The sequence below is a fragment of the Gekko japonicus genome, unplaced genomic scaffold, assembly GCF_001447785.1.
Source record: "Gekko japonicus isolate JY-2015 unplaced genomic scaffold, Gekko_japonicus_V1.1 scaffold1348, whole genome shotgun sequence".
In the NCBI taxonomy this organism is placed as follows: Eukaryota; Metazoa; Chordata; class Lepidosauria; order Squamata; family Gekkonidae; genus Gekko; species Gekko japonicus.
Genome location: NW_015163642.1, coordinates 362,625 through 382,270, shown reverse-complemented (window position 1 = coordinate 382,270; position 19,646 = coordinate 362,625). Strand labels below are relative to the sequence as shown.

The window sequence follows — 19,646 nt, the reverse complement described above, 5'->3', positions numbered from 1 at the left end:
TACACATCCATGGATAATTGACGGAGGCTTTGGGCAGGGCTACCAATATTTTGATATTTTGCATTCATGTATTATATTTATTTATTTATTGGGATTTTTACCCCGCCCTCCCCGCAAAGCTTATACAGTGCCATCACATTGCATGACTCTTTGCAGGGAACATTATTCCCTATTCTGCCTCCAGTGGTGCTCAGTATCCTGTCCCCAGATGTTCCACTCCTCCCATCAGTCACTACCAAAATATTCCACATTTTGTTGAAGCCTACATTCAACAATAAAATTATGCTTATGGAAGGGTGCTTGATTCTCATTAAATATTCCAAATATTCAACTGAAGGGTGCTGTATGTGTGTGTATTATACACACACATTCATGGAGAGAAAGAAAAAGGAAACGGAGAATCCAGTTCTCATCTTGTATAAACTTGAGGTTTTAAGAAATGAGCTGCATACTGCTCTCCATCATGTAATGTTCTTTGGTCTCCCTGCTTACTGTTTTTTTTTCTGTACTTCATGTATATCTGCCAAAGGTGGATTACAGTTCATGCATTTGATAAGTGGGGTTCTAATACAAATTTTATGCCACAATGAATCCATTAGTTTTTAAATACAACCAGACTCTTGATAGTGGTTGCTGCAACAGACTAACATGGCAACTCCTCTGGAATTTATCTTTGCTACAGTATCGTGGATCACCTGAAAGCATTCTATGGCATACAACCATTCATGTTTATAGTTTCACAGGTACGTGTATGGCACACATGAAGGTGCCTTATTCTGAATCAGATGATCAGTCCATCAAGGTCAGTATTGTCTGCTCAGACAGGCAGTGGCTCTTAAGTTGAGGTCTTTCACATCACCTACTACCTGATCTTTCAACTAGAGATGTCAGGGATTGAACCTGGAATGTTCTGCTTAACAAGCAGATGTTCTAGCACTGAGCCACTCACCCCTCCTTGGAGCATCTTGAGGACATGTAGAACGAAAGGCACCCTGCCTTGGCAGGGAGGGCAGGGTATAAATCAAATAAATAAATAAATAAATAATCATAACTATTGCCTTCTAGTAATCCCTAAACCCAGACATCAACAGCAGCCTTGCTAACATGCCCGTCTTCTGCATTTACACATATTGATATCATCTTGTAATCCTTCACTGATCTCAGCCGTTTAGGCTGCGATCACACACACTAAATAATCCTCTTTCAACTCACTTTCAATGCAGTTTCCAACTGGATTTTACTGTGTGAACTGGCAAAATCCAGTTCAAAAGTGCATTGAAAGTGGAGTGAAAGTGGATTATTTAGTGTGTGTGACTGCAGCCTGAATTATTTATTTTGCCTTCACTACTTTGGGAGAAACAAGCAACGTCACATGCATAGACTATTCCTGCAGGTTATCCCCTTGGGAAATTTCTGCATTCACCAACTCAGAATGAAACTTAACCCAGACCAAGAAGGACAAAAGCAAGTTTAGGCCCTGCACAAAGGACAGGGAGAACTGGAAACCAAGACAGTTTTAAAATAGCCCTGCTGGCTTTGCTTGGCTTCACCCTAAGCAACGTTCATCAGCTTCTGCTTTCACTTTGACTCACTAACAGGATGGGTGGGGAAAGAGGCGAGGAAGATGGGGGGCGGGGGGATGAAAACCAGCAGACACATGGGACACCAACAGTGTAATCCACTCAAAGGGCTTAGATTGGAGTAACTCTACAAAATTGCACTGTAAGAAAGGTAGCAAGCTTTGCCATTGTCCATGGGAACTTTAAGGAAGTAGTAGAAGTTGTATCTCCCTCTCATTTTTCTTTTGACCAGTATTCCTCGACTTTATTCTATCCACACAAATTACCTAAGGAAAGACCACAGGGTATTCCTTTCTCCTGAAAAGTGAAAGTGTTTGTGCAAACACATGCAATTCCTGCCATCCATGCCAGTCACAGGCTTAGATCTATGTTATGTAACCTCACTTTTCCTCCAAGGAACTCAGAGCAACACACATAGGCTGTGGTCACACGGAGCATTAGGCACACTAGAGAAACGGAAGATAGGCGGATTTTCGGGGCGCGATCTCACCGCCACATCTGGGAAGCGTAGAGCTCCCGTGGTTCACCCAAGGCTTCACTCCGAAGATGCGCTGTAAAAAAACTAGTACCTCCGAGGTACTAGTTTCCGGAAACCGCGGGGCATGGGCGGGCGTCTGATCGCGTTTCCGGTGGTAGTTTCGGCGCCCGCCCATGTCCCCTCGCAAAAAGGTGGGGGTTTTTCCAAGTCTCCACTGATGCACACAAGCACCCAACGGAGCATGCGCACAGTTTAGTTTAACAAAAAAACCACAACCCTGTTTGCCCCGCGGCCCCGCTTCTTTGCAGCGCCGCAGGAGTGTCCTGTGATAGGCACCTCCCCCTAACCATGGGACCTCCACGGGACGTCTGCTCGTGCAACCACGCGTTATTTTGCCCTGGGGCAAACAGCCATGCTTCCCCCCCCTTGCATTTTCCGGCCCGTATGATCGGGGCCTTAGTTCCTTTTCTCCTCTTTTGTATCCTCTCAACAACTCTGAAAGTTAGGCTAGACTGAGAGAGAGTGACTGGCCCAAGGTCACCCAGCAAGCTGCATGGTTGAGCAGGGACTTGAACCTGGGGCTCCCTCCTCCAGCACTCTAACCACTATATCACACTGATTCTCAATAGTACTTCCCCCATCAAATGCATTCCTAGATCATAAATAATCATGTCTTCGACAATATTCTAAAAGTAGTTGCTTACCACAACACTCCAAGTTCTAACAAACAACCAAATAGCTAGTTTGACCTTGGGGTGGCATTTACAGCATCTCAAAAGTTAACTTCAAGTGGCAGCTGTGAATTTGTTCTTTGATTACTGTAGTAACTTTCTCACAGGTTACAACACTTTTGAGATGAATACCTTTGATTCCCACTTTTTAATTATACAATACTTTGAACTTTGGAAAATGACAGAGAGGATTACATTTAGTTAAAGTTTCATTAAAAAATCATGATACAGTTTCCATTTGGGTTCCACAATATAGTAAATTTAAAAATCTGAAAATAAAATTAGTCATGGGTCCCTATGCTTCCTTTATCAGGATCAGCCAAAGTGTGCTCCACCTATATCTTAACCCAGGGATCAGCACTGATCCCCTCTTCTTTGCAGTGGCATTACGCAGAGTGAGGGAGCAATGATGCATCTATTTCCAACCCCAATCTTCTCTCACGGGGCAAAAGAAGGGTTTGGCATGCTGGGTGACAATTATTCTGGCAGCTGATCAAAAGAATATATATGCATATTTGAGCATTAAGAATGAAATGGGTCTCCAGTTTTAATGCAGGGAAAACTGCTCAAGATACCAGCAATTTAGGAAATACTGGCTTAGTTTTTGCAAATGAGCCCCAACAAGATCATTTCAAAAGCAGCAGCATGATCCGTGGATCAGATATAACCATGTAGCAACAAATAGTCATATAAATCACATTTGTATGCTACCCTTCTTTCAAGTAGCTCAGAACTATATATAGGGCTATCTTATGTCATGCAAGATATCTAGTTGATCACAGCCACCTACTCAGAGTCATGCCAAGGAAACATTTGAACCCAAATCTCCCTGAATCGTCCAGCTGGTACTCTGTATATAGCTGTGTGTTGTCATTTGTGTTCTGTACAGAAGTATTAAAAAGGCTGCAAAACAATAAAGGGCTTACCTAATATCTTACAAAAAGAAAATGAAGGTTTTGTCGGTCATGTGACCTTGCATGTTAATGGCTGGTGGATTCATGCACTCCTGGGCATTGTGCCATTATCTGGTGCCATTCCCTCCACTGAGAGCCAGTGTAGCACAGTGGTTAGAGTGGTGGACTAGGACCCTGGGCAACCTGGGTTTGAATCCCTCCTTCTACCATGGAAGCTCACTGAGTGACCTTGAACCCATCACAAACTGTCAGCCTGGTGTTCTTCACCAGTTACTGTTGTGAGAGAAGAAAGGAAGGGAGAACAATGTTGTAAGCCGTACTGAGTGCCAACTGGGGAGAAAAGTGGGATATAAATTGTTATGTACGTGGACTGCCACCAGGGGTCCGCGGCTTAGCAGGAGCTTGGTTCCCAAACACAAAGGGGACCTCGGATCCTAGTCCACCTTCAGTCCACCAATAGAACCTTGGCGGGAAATTCAAACACTCCAATGGGCCCATAAGTGTGCCGGGTGGAGTGTATATAGTTGGTCTTACAGGGCCGTTGTAGTCATTCTTGTTGTGAAGTACAATAAACGCATCTGAACGCATTTCGTAGTCTGAGAATTCCATGCAGCGAACCCAGTACTTTACAGTGGCGACGAGGATGCTAGTAGTGGCTACTATGAGGGCTGGGGAGTCACTCATCAGATGTGACTCCCCAGCCCTCATAGTAGCCACTACAAGATCCAATTGTACTGACAGCATCATAACCATGCCGCTCAAGGGCAAAGCCCTTGCAATTCACTGCCTGAATCTAGCAAAGCTTGTTAACAGGCTGCCAAATCATTCACTGCGAGTATAAATTGCAATGCTGCATCCTACAGCAAGCCTTCCAATAAGGGCTGAATACCACTGTTGAAAAACTTAGCTTTCATCCTGTAGCAAATGAATCAGACAGCCTGTGGGACAAAGCAAAAGTGACACCCCTACAACAACCAATAGCTGGACCATAGCGCTCGGGTGAATTGGAGACCTCGTGGTACTCAAAACTGGCCCTGCTTGTCTTGCTCCCTTTGGCTTTAATACAGGATCATTACTCTCTAATCTACCATTCTCATAGCATTCTACCATAGTTAAAATGCCACTGGTCTATGGACAAATCACTAAGCAAAGAGATACTTGAAATTTCCTCCAAGGCAACATTAAACATATAGTACAGAGCAGGAGAACCAAGTTTCTGGAGTTTTCACTTTCCCAGCTTACAACCTGTTTCTTCTAGTGCTCCTCTTTGGTGTGTTCAGCTACAAATCTAAAGATATTTTCGTGGGAACAAGCCCCACTGAATAACATAGGACTTACTTCCAAGTAGACCTGCTTAGGATTGTTCCTTAAGTCCACATTGTAATGGCCCACTGGACACCAAGAGCAATATTTTGAGCAGGATGCAGATACAAGGGACTAACACATTTAATGGATACATTTCTTGTGCCCCTAACATTTAGCTGGGAAAATAACAGTTTATGATTTCACAAAGACAAATGTCTACTGCCATTTACTAATTAAGTGGTAGCTGTGCAATTAAGTTGTAGCTGTGCATGAGAATTCCACCCCTTCCCAGCTCCCCTAGTTTTCTTATTGGGTGATGACTAGTGATAAACATCTTTCACAATGCTGGCAAACATTACAGATGCCTAACTTCCTATGTGTTTCAAATCATCTCCCTTATAAATAAAAGCCGAATGGTGGTGGCACTTCTCTAGAACATTCCACACGCTCCAAAATCAGATCGCTCTCTGATCTGTCATTCAGGGGGTCTCCCTATCCACTGGCTGCTTTGCCTGAATCCTGCCTCCAACATTCTAAACATTTTGCTAATCCTCTCCCCCCCCATAGCCAGTCAGAACACAGAAGTTATTTGCATATGCAGCCTCATTGGCCTCTGCCTCGGAACACAGAGGTCGTTTGCATATGCAACTTGATTGGCTTTTGCCTCTAACATTCTAAACAGTTTTGCTGTTCTGAGGTAAAATGTGTCCAATCTCCAGGTGAGGGCTGGAGATCACTCAGAATTACAACTGCTTTCCAGATGGCAGAGATCAGTTCCCCTGGAGAAAATGGTGGGCTCTGTATCCTTATATGCTGCTGAGGTGGCCCCCATATGGGGGCCATTGTATTTATTTCCACAACGGGCCTTTTTCCTAGTCATCCATATTTATCATCTTCTGGGGTGTTGGTATTTATTTCTTACACTGCTGCCCATCTTGCCATGTAAACTGGCTCCCAAAACAGCTTACAACATTAAAGTCAATCACAGAAACATACACTTTAACTATCAATTAAAAACAACAAGATCAAAGACAAAAAGGAAATACATAGGGATAGCCTACTCCAGTAAAATTTAATCCAGCATCCGGAATCAGATCTTGTCTAGACAACACATACTTCTAAGAAAGACCTTTTTCTAAAACCAAAAACTAGAATATTAACATGAGGGAGCTATACAATACAGAAAACCTTGGATCTAGTAGTCACTCACCAAACATCAGATGGTATAGATATCTACAAGAGTCCTTCTGTCAATAACTTCAGCTACCGAGAGGAGCATTCCTTCACATGCCCCATTCCTACTAGCTAGCATTCACACTAGTGACATGCAGCTCAAAAAAATGGTTTGTTTGTTTTTTAATCTGGGTATCAGGGAGCTGGAAAATATCAGTATTCCCCATTTCCCAGTTCCAAATACTGGTTTAGTACTCAGATCATGGGGTTTATGGGGGGGAAGCATGTTTTTTTGAGGGGAGGGATTCTGATATTTTTGGCTCCATTGTTACTCTGGGGAATCTTTCTGGAGATGGTTTTCAAAGCTAGTGGCACCAAAATTGCAGCACAGCTGCTGGTGCCTGTCCTTTAAACAACTTTCAGTTTTGAAGTGAACTGGACCATGGGCCCCTTAATTAGGTACCCTCAACCATCCTTCATTGTCCTGTAGGGGGGAAATATATTTTTTTTTAAAGAGTAAAAACTGATAATCCATGCCAATGAACAACCTGAGAATCAGCCAAGCCAAACCAAAAATATTGATACAATATCCTCCTATGAGCTCTTGTTTTGATATACAACCAAAAAGGAAAGCAGTTGCAAGCCTAGAAAATGTAAAATCAGAGAATCTGAGAATCTATAACCTGAGAATCTATAACAATGTCAAACCTGAGAATCCACCACAATAAGCAAACCTGTCACAAAGCAACTCAAGCAAAGAAGACAACTTTACAAAGTCTACAAAAAGAGTTTAAGAGATTTGTCATAAATTCTTTTAAAGAATTTAAAAAGAAGAGTGATTAAACTGAAGGTAAATCAAACAACTGAGGAAAAACAGTCTCCCACAGGAAAAGTGTTTTTGCCATATATCAAAGGAATCACTGATCAGATGGGAAAACACATGAAAAAATACAACCTACAAACAGTATTCAGACCCATCAGAAAAATACAACAGATGCTACGATAGGCAAAAGACAGAAGAGACCCCCTCACTTCTGCAGGAGTATACCACATACCATGCAGTTGTGGACAAGTTTACATCGGGACCACACAGCGTAGCATTCGGACAAGAATAAAAGAACATGAAAGACACTGCAGACTTGGCCAACCTGAAAAATCAGCAGTAGCTGAACATAGCCTGACTCAAACAGGACATAGTATTTTGTTCCAAGACACTGAAAGGCTGGACACCACTTACAATTACCATGTCAGCTTACACAGGGATGCCATTGAAATTCATAAACATAAACACAATTTCAACAGGAGAGACGAGACTTTAAAAATAAATAGGCCATGGTTTTCGGTCCTAAAAAACACAAAAGGCTCTACATCTGACAATAGCACTACAGATAAGATTAGAATTTCAACAGCCAATCCATATGCAAAAGATCCTCCTTAGGAAACAGGAAACCTCCTCAGGAAACAATCCATATACAAAAGAACCTCCTCAGGAAAGCTCCTCAATTAGCATGTCCACAGCCTGGGGAACTCCTACAAGATAATGACTCAGCCCTACCCCACCTTCCTGAGTAGATATTAATTACCTGCCTACCATTTGTCTTCTCACCTTGACACAGAGAGTACTCCATCTTTCTGTGTTATACTTCTAATGATGCCAGTCACAGCTCCTGGCGAAACGTCAGGTCCTACAATGCCAAGACCATGGCCATACAACCCGGAAAATCTACAACAGCTAATTTAAAAAGAATTTAAGACAAATCAACCTGACAACTGTTACCAAGCCCAGGAAAACACAGACACTCCAGAAAAAAGTGGGGTGGGGGCAGTGCTGGAAACTTTCAAACTTGGCTCCTGATACTTCCAGTTAATCTGAAATATTTCTTGGACTTTTTGAGAACCATTTTCTGGTATCCTCGAAAATCCCAGATACCACCTGGAAGACCCGACTATATATTTAAAAAATACCAATAATGTATTTTTTGGATATATATTCAGCTCAAATATATCCAAACACACATCCCTAATTCACATAGGAGGAAAGGGAGGGGGGATACCAGTAACTTTGGATGGAAATTACAGCATACCCATACAAAAGCCCACACCCCAGACAAGCAACAGATTAATGCAGAAGGCAATTGTGGATACTTATCCAAAGTGAGCATTGCATTGGTGTTCACACTCACACATCCATTCATTATCCATTATTGCAAAGCATGGCAATCCTTGAACATCAGCACTATTTTCCTGGCATCTTTAGAAGAAAATATTTAAAAGGTACAGTGGCAATACATCTACAATGCAAGGAAAAGGGACTAGTCCACAAGGAAAAGGGACTAGTCCACAAAGAGCATCAGGCTTTATGACGCTGGGTGAGCATCAACTTGCTGCATAGGCAGCAGGTAAAAGCAGAGATGTAAAGGGAGTAGGAATCTGGTAATCAGGGAAAACCAGCAAAATCTGAACCAGAATCATTATTCATGGTGGTTCAAGAACACATGACTTTTTGACATCTGACTTTAAAGATCATTTCCCACAACCATCATAAGCAGGGCCAATTTCAGATAGCTGATCTTTGATGAAATATCCACTGATTATTTGCCTAGATTTTCTTGTGAATCTAAATTCTGGAGAGGAGGGTGTTATTTGATTTCTTTACAGAAGGGGGAGGGGGAGAATCAGGACTGAAATGATCTTGAAGCAGAATTATTTCATCAGTGCCTTCTACAGGGACATTTAAATATCAGTGTCAGTTCCAAGTGGCTAAGCTTTACACACTTAGGAACAGTTCACACCTGTTCAAAGAGAATGCAAAGCAGTTGGGTGGCCATCACTGTAGGTGTAAGTGGAGAATTCCAACAGGATAGCATGTCACACAGGGGCAAATGACACCACCAATTGCAAAGCAGGGAAAATTCAAGTGACCAACACAGCACCATAGATACTAGGAGTCACTTTCATTCACAGTTCATAAATCTAGCCATGGACTGAACCTTCTATTACATCAGCTCAGTTGCACAGCAATGGCAAGGTATACACTGAAGTTACAGCCTGGCAAGTTAGAAGGTTTTTTGAGGCTAGTTTATCACTGGACCCTGCTGCCCTTACTTAGAAGTTAATAATTAGTATAAGAGACTAGGAAAAAGGCCCGTTGTGGAAATAAATACAACGGCCTCTAGAAAGAGGCTCTGGGCGGGTGCCCCGGCCTTGGACACTGTCAATTTGCTGTGGCAACCTCAGCAGGGTATAATGACACTGAGCCCACCATTTTCTCCAGAGGAACTGATCTCTGCTACCTAAAGAACAGTTGTAATTTTGAGTGATCTCCAGCCCTCACCTGGAGATTGGCAATGATGGTTCCCCAGAAGGGAACAGTTGGTTTGGAGGTTGGAGTCTATGGCTTTGTACCTGTCCGAGGTCCCACGCCTCCTGAAACCTCACCCTCTCCAGGCTCCATCCCTCACATCTCCAGGAATCTCCCACCTGGAGTTGGCAACCCTATCTCCTTCCCAGCCAATCATCAACCTACCTTTATTTCCCCCTCACTCTTCAGCTTTCCACCCCCCACACACCTGCAGCCTCTCCCGTGCTCTGAAGCCCTGACTGCTACGTCACATTGGCTGTCATATGGGGGCCACCTCAGCAGCATATAAGGATACAGAGCCCACCATTTTCTCCAGGGAATCTGATCTCTGCCATCTGGAAAGCAGTTGTAATTCTGAGTGATCTCCAGTACTCACCTGGAGACTGGACACATTTTACCTCAGAAGAGCAAACTGTTTTGGCTGCATATGCAAATAATCTCTGTGTTCTGACTGGCTATGGGGGGGAGAGGATTAGCAAAATGTTTAGAATGTTGGAGGCAGGACTCAGGCAAAGCAGCCAGTGAATAGGGAGACCCTCTGAATGACAGATCAGAGAGCGATCTGATTTTGGAGCGTGTGGAATGTTCTAGCGAAGTGCCACCACCATTCGGCTTTTATTTATAAGGGAGATACTCTATGGTTGATTATAATAAATGCACTTCTAGCTCTTTCTTACATAGCATACAGTTCTTAATTAATCACAAGTTATTCTGAATTTTCTGCTACCCAGATCTTTGACATGGGGGAGCAAATCTCTGCAGAAATATATTTGCAGAGTGGTATAAAAATAAACTTCTAAGAGAACAGCTGCTATTTATATCACATGCAAAACATTCAGGGGTGGGTTAGGTTACAAATCCCTTGCCCTACTCAAGAAGGTGGCATTGCCAGTCTAAAAAATCATTCTTCCCTGAGATGTGGCCACTTTGAGTCCCACTGATCAGGAGAATAGTTGGTATTTTAAATACATTTCCAACTCACTGTTTGCTAGGTTTCATAAATAATTAAGTATTTGGACGTCAAAGGATTTAAATGAGATCCTCCTTCCAGGAATCATATTATATTTGTCACTAAGCATAAGAATGGGGGGGTGGAGGTGAAAGGGTCCAGTAAGATGGTTCTCTGTGCACAGACTCTTCTGTTTTTGTGGAATAAATTTCATAATTCCCATTCTCCACTGCTGTTAGTATATCCATGCCCACAATGAAAGAGAGATGCTGCACAATGCAGTTCCAACTCAGAACCATGCCCCTCCTCCCATCTGTTTCTGTGCAGTGTTTGCTTTATAGTTGACAGTGCTGTTTTGTGAATGAAAAAAACATCAAACCTATGTCAAAATTATCTGCCAGCTCAAAGGTCCCAGTAGGGACCAATAAATATAGAATGCCTCAGAGAGTGGGGGAGAGAAGAAGAATCTGATCCTTGCCCTTTGCCTTGTGATGCTTCTTTGACATGCAAAAAGTCATCAGAAAAGGAAATACAGAACAAAGAAATAAAAACAACTGCATGTGATTTCCTCTCCATTTCTTCTTGGGTTTTCTTTTCAAAATGACAGTAAACAGTAAGCAGCAAGCAGGGAGAAAGCATCCTGAAGGGCAGCATTCCCAGGCTTAAGCCAAGACCAACACACACTGCCTCTGGTACACGGTGCAGCCAAGCCTGCTGGGCGTGATTACTGATGATCAGTATAATTTTTCCAAAGCAAGAATTTTGTCCAGAGCATGAGCATGAGCATGGCATAAACAAACAAGGGACTCCTGGACATGGCTTTTATATTGAAGGAAGGGACTGTCAACTTCTGTGTTTTCAGGGGCTGCTCTATTCTCCTGTGGGTTATTATTTATTAAATAATGACCACCCTTTCCCAAAGGGCTCAATGTGATGCCCTGTGTCCTGAGGTTCCAGAATTCACTTCTAAATAGAGGTCATATATAAATTTAAAATGCATACATCTCACAATTTCATAAAGTGGCTTAAAAAGGTTTTTTAAAAATCAGTAAAACTATTAGCCGCACCAGAAACGTTTCTGAGAAAAGGAAACACACTCTACAGAATCTAACAGAGCAATAAAATTATTCAAAACCAGAGACTAAAGAAGTGACAGCAGAACAGGTTCCATCCCACCCACCCCAAAGCAACTGTCTACAAATTTCTGAGGGGAAATAGGATGTCTGGGGGAAAATAGGATGTCTTTGCTTATCCACTGAAAGCTTAACAAGCTCAGCATCAACAGATGGCTACAGAGAAGGAATTTCAAAGCTGAGGCCTTCTCTCCACTGGACACCTATCCACCTCTGGCAGCGGAAGTGGAACCTCCAAGGATCTTCTTAACTAATGGGTATGTTCATATGAGAACAGATGGTGTTTCAGGTACCCTCGCCCCAGAATGTTTAGGGCTTTAAAGGCAAGAACCAGTACTGTGAATGGACACAGTACAATTCTTTAAGCATTGGGAAGCTAATAACCCCTATAGTCTGCGCAACTACATTTTTGCACAAACTGAAATTTACATGCCTACAGAGGCAGAGCCACACGGAATGCATTTTTACTGACCCGACCTGATCTGATTGGCCAAGCCATGGATAACAGTGGGTAAATAGTTGGTGAGAGGTGTTACTCACCACAAATGAGACATGAGCATCAACTGTAGTCACAAATCTAGAAGCATCCTCAAGCTGCATTGAGGGGAGTTCAGCCCCCATCTAGAACAGGTTAACTCCTTCAGTTTTGGATTGGCTCCAATTTGTCCTGGGGTATATCCACGTCAGCACAGCATTCATATAGACACAGACGTTTACTCATATCATAAAAAACCCCAAAAGGTAGATGTAATGATTAAATGTAAAACAATTTTATTTTCCTTGAAAATATGGGCAAACTTTTTAGCATGCTTTCAATTACACCACGTAAGGCTATCAAGGGCCCGAACACAGCCTGTGGGCCCCAATCGGCCAAGCATCTTTTAAGGAAGGATCCCACCCTTGACCAGAACCAAGAACAGAATTTTATAGGTGTCAGAAAGTCCCTCAGTTGAATTTCCTGACATGAAAATAAAGCCACCCCAGTCTCCTACTTGTTGGGAGTCTTGCTATTTTCAACATTTCTGGAGTGAGAAAGACTCCAGGTGGCTGAGGGAAACTGAATGAGAAACAAAGCTTTGACCAATCGTTTTTTACTTTTACAGCAGCATCATGAACATTGGGCCAATCAGATTATTCTCTTCATATTCTAACTAGCTTATTCTAATTCCAAGTCATGCATCTGACGAACAGGGATTGTTTTAGCCATGTTTATTTATATTTTTGTTCTTCGATATGGTAAGAGTCCCAGGATCATTGCAAGGTAGTGAAAAACATCCCAGGGTAAAAGGCAATTCCATCACTTGGAAGCAATGTTCTGGTTCAAAATATCTTGCCTGGCCAGAATACAGCCTCAAATCACTGGATTTCCCAACTCAAAGTTCACTGGGGCGGCAAAGTCTGAATTTGAAGTTCCCCATTTTGTGCACTTAGTGGGGATTTATGAAGACAGGACTGGCTGTTTCAATTAGGTATCCTTGGTTGGTCTGGCTAAGTCGCACAGACATAAAAATATAAGAGAAGCCAATGTTGGATCAGGCCAATGGCCCATCCAGTCCAACACTCTGTCATACAGTGGCCCAAAATACCAGGTGCCATCAGGAGGTCCAGCAGTGGGTCCAGGAAACTAGAATTCCTCCCACTGTTGCCCCCCCCCCCAGCACCAAGAATACAATGCATCACTTTCCCCAGATTGAGAGTTCCTATCTATACCTTGTGGCTAATAGCCACTGATAGACCTCTGCTCCAGACAAAACTATCAAAGCTTGCAAATTTGAACTGAAAGTGCTTTTTGAGAAAAAATTTTATCAGAGGATATAAATAAGTTTTCAGTTTAGGGAAGACATACCTGGCATTTTAGTGAGCATGGTCAATGTGCAAGCAAGCAATGCACTACACATAACTGATTAATTTTTATTACTGTTTCTGGCAAGCAAAAGAGACCAAAAACATTGGCTAGTCTCATCTTTATTAAGAAAAAGACAACTATTTATTTTAGGCCACTTCCCCTTGGTGATCAGACAAAGACATTTTAGGGCATATCTAATTTGCATGAATTATTGGTTTTCTCCTGCCCAGCACTTTAAAAAGCGACTTCCATGCTCTTCTTAAAACAGATCTCTCAACCTCTTTTGCAAGGAACGCTGGAACTATATTGCTCACATGCAGAGCAGTCACATAAGTATCTCATGCACATCAGGTCCTTCACCTATTAAAAAAACCCCACAGAATGGTGCCACCACCCAGGTTGCTCCGTAACCCAAATTGTGGGTGCATTATTCACACTGTTTGTTACCTTAGAGCTCAGACAGCCAGGAAGAATTTCACAACTGCCAAAGAAAGGGGGTGACTGGCTGTATCTCCTCTTCACCAAACAAGCTCTCACTCTCCAGTTCTCACACCCTTCATTTCCTCATTTTTCAGGGCCTCACTTAATTTAGTGCTCAGCAGCACCCGGGAGAGGAAGTTGCAAAACTGCAGGGCCACTTAGCTCATTCTCTTAATGTGATCAAGACCTTACCAAGAAGGCTAAACAAACAACCTTAGTACCATGAGTTAGGAGCTGCCAGCAAGTCTCCATTTCTCCTCCTACAGGGTGTCTGAATGCTCAGCCACAGTTCCTCTTCCCCATAACTTGTGCCTACAACTTCAGTTGACACACCACCTGGCCTGAGTAGGAAAAGGCTAAAACTTGGTGGTCCGTCCCAAATGATGCCTGTACAGAAGCATGCCCGATGGCTCAATTCTAGTTCTCCATTTCAATTTTTTAAAGACGGTCCCCCCGTATATAACTGCTCAATTTCAGTAGCTCAAAGCACCAGCAATGGTGTCTCAGAAACATGGAATCATGATTTCCAACCTGAATTCAAGTTTTCCCCTAAACCCTCACAGACTCTTTCAGGGCCTTCAAAATTAAGAAACCAAGTTTGCTACTATAAATGCAACAAACACTTTACAAAACCAGATTCTCATAATTCTATTGCGTTTCTTCCTTCTCAGTCTACACAGGACTCCTGCAGGGGAGCACTCTCCGGCAACATCCAAACACCTCACATTCTGGTGCGTCAAGGCTTTAACAGTGGGCCACTCAAGTGCTTCTGAACCCTCTTCCTGATGTTGGTGAGAAACAGGAAAAGCAGCTTTAAAATGTGCATGTATAAACTGATGCCCAAGCTAGAAGATACACTTACAATTGAATTTCAGCCTTTCTTAAACCATTATGCTTCCAGAGAGCCAATGACCCTGTATTTAATAATGCCAGCCACTTAATATTTTTCCTGCTACAATTAGCAAAAAAGGTAGCAATTCAATATGCATGGAGTACATACAACTGCTTCATGTAAATAAGGTAACATTAATTTTACAGATAACAAGGAGGGAAAGCAACATCTCCATGGGGCATAGCAGGAGAGGGGGTACTGCAGGTATGTGGGTCCAAGGCTATTAAGGGCTTTGTAGGTGATAACCAAAAGCTTGAACTGAACCCAGTAACTGATTGGCAACGAATGGGGTGTCAGCAGAATGGGTGTGACATGTATGCTCCGTAACTGGGCTGTGGCATTGTGTACCAACTGGAGTGTCCAAGTTGTCTTCAAGGGCATTCCCACATGGAAAGCATTGCAATAGTCTAGCCTCAAGGTAGCCTTAGCATGGATCCACATGGCCAAATAGACCAAGTTAGGGTTAAGGGAATGTCTTCTGGGCTGCATGAAGAATACATTTTTACAGCTGTATTAATGAGTTTGTTCAGCAATAATGCTGGATCTAGTATAACCCTAAGGCTCTTAACTGACTGAGCAAGCATCAGCTGGACCCCATCAATTTCATACAAAATATTTATGAACTACAGGGACAAATTTCAAAATGTGTGTGTTGTATATCAGTTTTGCTTTTGTTTGTTGTTCAGTCGCACAGTCGAGTCCGACTCTTCGCGACCCCATGGACCAGATCACGCCAGGCCTTCCTGTCTTCCACTGTCCTCTGAAGTTGGCTCAATATCATGTTCATTGCTCTATTCTTCGGCGCTCGGCCTTCCTTATAGTCCAGCTCTCGCAGCCATACATGACTACTGGGAATACCATTGCTTTGACCATGCGGACTTTTGTTGGCAGGGTGATGTCTCTACTTTTTATCATGCTGTTTAGGTTCGCCATCGCTTTCCTCCCAAGGAGCAGGCGTCTTTTAATTTCATGGCTGCAGTCACAGTCTGCGGTGATCTGGGATCCCAGGAACGTGAAGTCTGTCACTACTTCCACAGCTTCCCCTTCTATTTGCCAAGGAGTGATGGGGCCGGATGCCATGATCTTAGTTTTTTTGATGTTGAGCTTCAAGCCCACTTTTGCGCTCTCCTCTTTTACTCTGAGCAAGAGGCTCTTTAGATCCTCTTCACTTTCAGCCATTAGAGTGGTATCATCTGCATATCTGAGGTTGTTGATCTTTTCCCCAGCAATCTTAATTCCCGCTTGTGATTCATCCAGGCCAGCATTTCGCATGATGTACTCTGCATATATATTAAATAAGCAAGGTGACAGTATACATCCTTGTCGTACTCCTTTTCCTATGCTGAACCAATCAGTTGTTCCGTATCCGGTTCTAACTGTCGCTTCTTGGCCCTTATACAGGTTTCTCAAGAGACATGTGAGGTGGTCTGGTACTCCCATCTCTTTAAGGACCTGCCATAGTTTGTTGTGATCCACACAGTCAAAGGCTTTAGCATAGTCAATGAAGCAGAAGTAGATATTTTTCTGGTACTCTCTTGCTTTCTCCATAATCCAGCGAATGTTGGCAATATGATCTCTCGTTCCTCTACCTCTTCGAAACCCAGCTTGTACTTCTGGTAGTTCTCTATCCACGTACTGTTGAAGCCTAGCTTGTAGGATCTTGAGCATGACCTTGCTAGCGTGTGATATGAGTGCAATTGTGCGATAGTTTGAACATTCCTTGGCATTGCCCTTCTTTGGGATTGGAATGTATACTGATCTTTTCCAATCCTGTGGCCACTGTTGCGTTTTCCAAATTTGCTGGCAAATGGAGTGCAGCACTTTAACAGCATCATCTTCTAAGACTTTGAATAGCTCAGCTGGGATACCATCACCTCCACTAGCTTTGTTGTTAGCAATGCTTTCTAAGGCCCATTTCACTTCACATTCCAGGATGTCTGGCTCGAGGTCAGTGATTATACCGTCGTGGTTGTCAAGGACATCGAGGTCTTTCTTGTATAGTTCTTCTGTGTATTCTTGCCATCTTTTCCTAATCTCTTCTGCTTCTGTTAGGTCCCTACCGTTTTTGTCCTTTATCATGGCCAGCTTTGCATGGAACGCTCCCTTTATTTCTCCAATTTTCTTGAAGAGATCTCTAGTCCTTCCCATTCTATTGTTTTCCTCTATTACTTTGCACTGTTCATTCAGGAAGGCCTCCTTATCTCTCCTTGCTGTTCTCTGGAAATCTGCATTCAGTTGGGTAAATCTTTCCTTTTCGCCTTTGCCTTTCGCTTTCCTTCTTTCCTCTGCTATTTGTAAAGCCTCATCAGACAGCCACTTTGCTTTCTTGCATTTCTTTTTCTTTGGGATGGTGGTGATTGCTGCCTCCTGTACAATGTCACGAACCTCCGTCCATAGTCCTTCAGGCACTCTATCTATCAAATCTAGACCCTTGATTGTACCCATTGCTTATATTTATTATCACCTCTTTAGAATACATATTTGCAGGGGTCATGTTGCTTGCTTGGACCCGAACATGTATGTATATAACTGCCTATTCCCCTGTAACTGCACATGAGCTTTGACTGGGAAACAATCTTACCTAAAGTGATACTCAGGCACTTCCATTTGCTGTGTACACACATAATCCAGAATCACAGCTGAAGGAAGAAGTGGCCGGACAGGGCTTAAGAACCCTTCCTCTTGCTTATTTGCCACAAATCCCCCTCCTCCCCAATTGTCCTGGAAAAGTAGGTGAGAGTCTTCTCCGGGATACAGATGCCGCTAAATGTGCAGTTCTGATCGAAGAATGTTTTTGTTTCTGAATAATCAAAATTCACCCAGCTCTCATTCAAATCCCCTTCCTTCAAAAGCTCCCAAAGCTGGATGGTATGTGTCAGGGATGTTTTAGGTCCAGGACATATTGGATTGCTTTCAACTCAAGGCTCCTATGAACTAACTACAGCAGTTACTTTGCTGAGAAACACCTGCTGCCAGGAGGATCCAAAGGGAATGGTGGGAGAATCCTCAAAGACTAATGGGCCAGATAAGCTATTGAGAAAGGAGGTGTGCCGGGAGTGGGCAGGACCAGTCAAGGAGCCCTGCCAAGTGTCAGACTGCCTTGTCTCTTCCTCGACCCCACTTCTCCCTTTCCACCCTCTCCAATTCCCTCTTGGATTAGTGGCATTTCATGAATCATCTCCACTGCCATCTCTGGTAATTTTTTCCTCTTTGTGACTTGTCCTTTTTCAGGACAGCATAAATACAAAACATAAAACAATTCAACACATTGGCACACTTCCAGCATCTGCAATTCTATACCAGCCCCAGAGGGCACCAGGAATGTGCAAAGTTATGGGGGGGGGGGATAATTATTTAGCCTGGTGAGGAAAGACATTAAAACCCTATTTATACAGCCAGCCAGGAGATTAAAGTCCATTTTGCATGGAAGTAAGCCATTTGAGTGTAATAGTTGACTATATAGAACCACCAATCTTATCACATCACAACAACCTACAGTGAAATTTCACACGACGCAAACATCAGATCTACACTGAAAATGCTACGTACACAAACTGATCACTGCATGACAATCCAGTCTGAGTTGTCTAAATTTAATGTAGAGGAGGCTTTGTCCAGTGGCCTTGGAAAAGATTCCCACTCTCCTAGTAAATATCCAGTTTGTTTTTTTAAAAAAAATCTGAACAGCTGCAAACTATTTACAAGGGTACAAAGACACATCTTCTAAAGTATGTTAATTTGTTTGCTTACTATTTGAGCTTTAGTGTTAATTGGAATCACCACCATCTCAATTCCTACGAGAAAGGAGAGAATTTTTATGCATGTAAGCAGAGTCACAGGCTATCACATTTGCAAAATCACCCGGGTCTGATACTGTACTCATAAATATATGAACTACAGATAGCAGCAGCCTTCTTCACATTCAGGCTCTTGAAGCAAGAAGGATGGGTGCATGAGGGACATTCTGGGGAGAAGAGAGGCAGGAGCCTCCTGGCACTAAGAGCTGCCCAGTGTCAGGAGCCTCATGCTCACAACCAGAAATACTGGGAAGCATGGTTTCGAGCACAAGCCAAGATAAGGAATCAACAAGGCTCCTGTTTAAGACTGCCTGCCCAGCTGGCATCAATGCCAGGGGGAAATGCAATACACACATTCCTTGTCAGCTATTAGCCACATTTTATCTTTTGTATTTGGGACTCACTGAGTACCCACTGCAGGTCTTCCACAGCAACATTTTCCCAGGGCCAGCTGAAGGGCCTATCTTTAGCTCTTCATTTATCAGAGGCTTTAAATAACCCTGCAAAACACAGAAGGCGTTTGTTACCAAACACAAACCTCCGTTCCATGCAGGAAAGCTCTCCAGACACCTCCAACTTTCATGGAGGCAGGGGTCTTTTCGTAGAAAAAGAGCTGCAGGAGCTCATTAGCATATAGTATGCTAATGAGCTACTAGGCTATTAGCATATGCCACACCCCCTGACATCACCAGAAGTTATGTCAGAAGGGAAAGCAAAAGGGGGGAAGCATCTTCAAAAGCCTCCCATTCCCTTCCCCAGCTGGCTTGCGGGGGGAGGGGAAGAGAAGGGGTTTAAAGTTTAAACCCCTTCTCACTAGAGTTGGGCCACAGAAAGAGGAAAGAGGGAAGGAAAGAGAGAGAGTAGAGAGAAGGAAAGAAGGAAGGAAAGAGGGAAAGAAAGAGAAGGAAAGAAGGAAGGAAAGAGGGAATAAAAAGAGAGAAGGAAAGAGGGAAATAAAAAAGGAAAGAAGGAGGGAAAGAAAGAGAGGGAAGGGAAGAAGAAGGGAA

The 19,646-nt window shown here is 43.0% G+C and overlaps 1 protein-coding gene across 2 annotated transcripts in view; it reads right to left on the bottom strand.

Annotated features, from left to right (window-relative positions):
• Window positions 1-19,646, bottom strand: part of TFEB (transcription factor EB) — an 84,144-nt gene that overhangs the window by 28,083 nt on the left and 36,415 nt on the right. Inside the window, exon 1 of one of the 2 annotated variants that reach the window (XM_015407605.1) lies at window positions 13,918-13,931. The exons of the other annotated variant lie outside the window; for it this stretch is intronic. The gene's annotated coding sequence lies outside the window, so the exon portion shown is untranslated. Of the gene's footprint in view, window positions 1-13,917; window positions 13,932-19,646 lie in introns of those variants that run through there. 2 annotated transcript variants of the gene reach the window in all.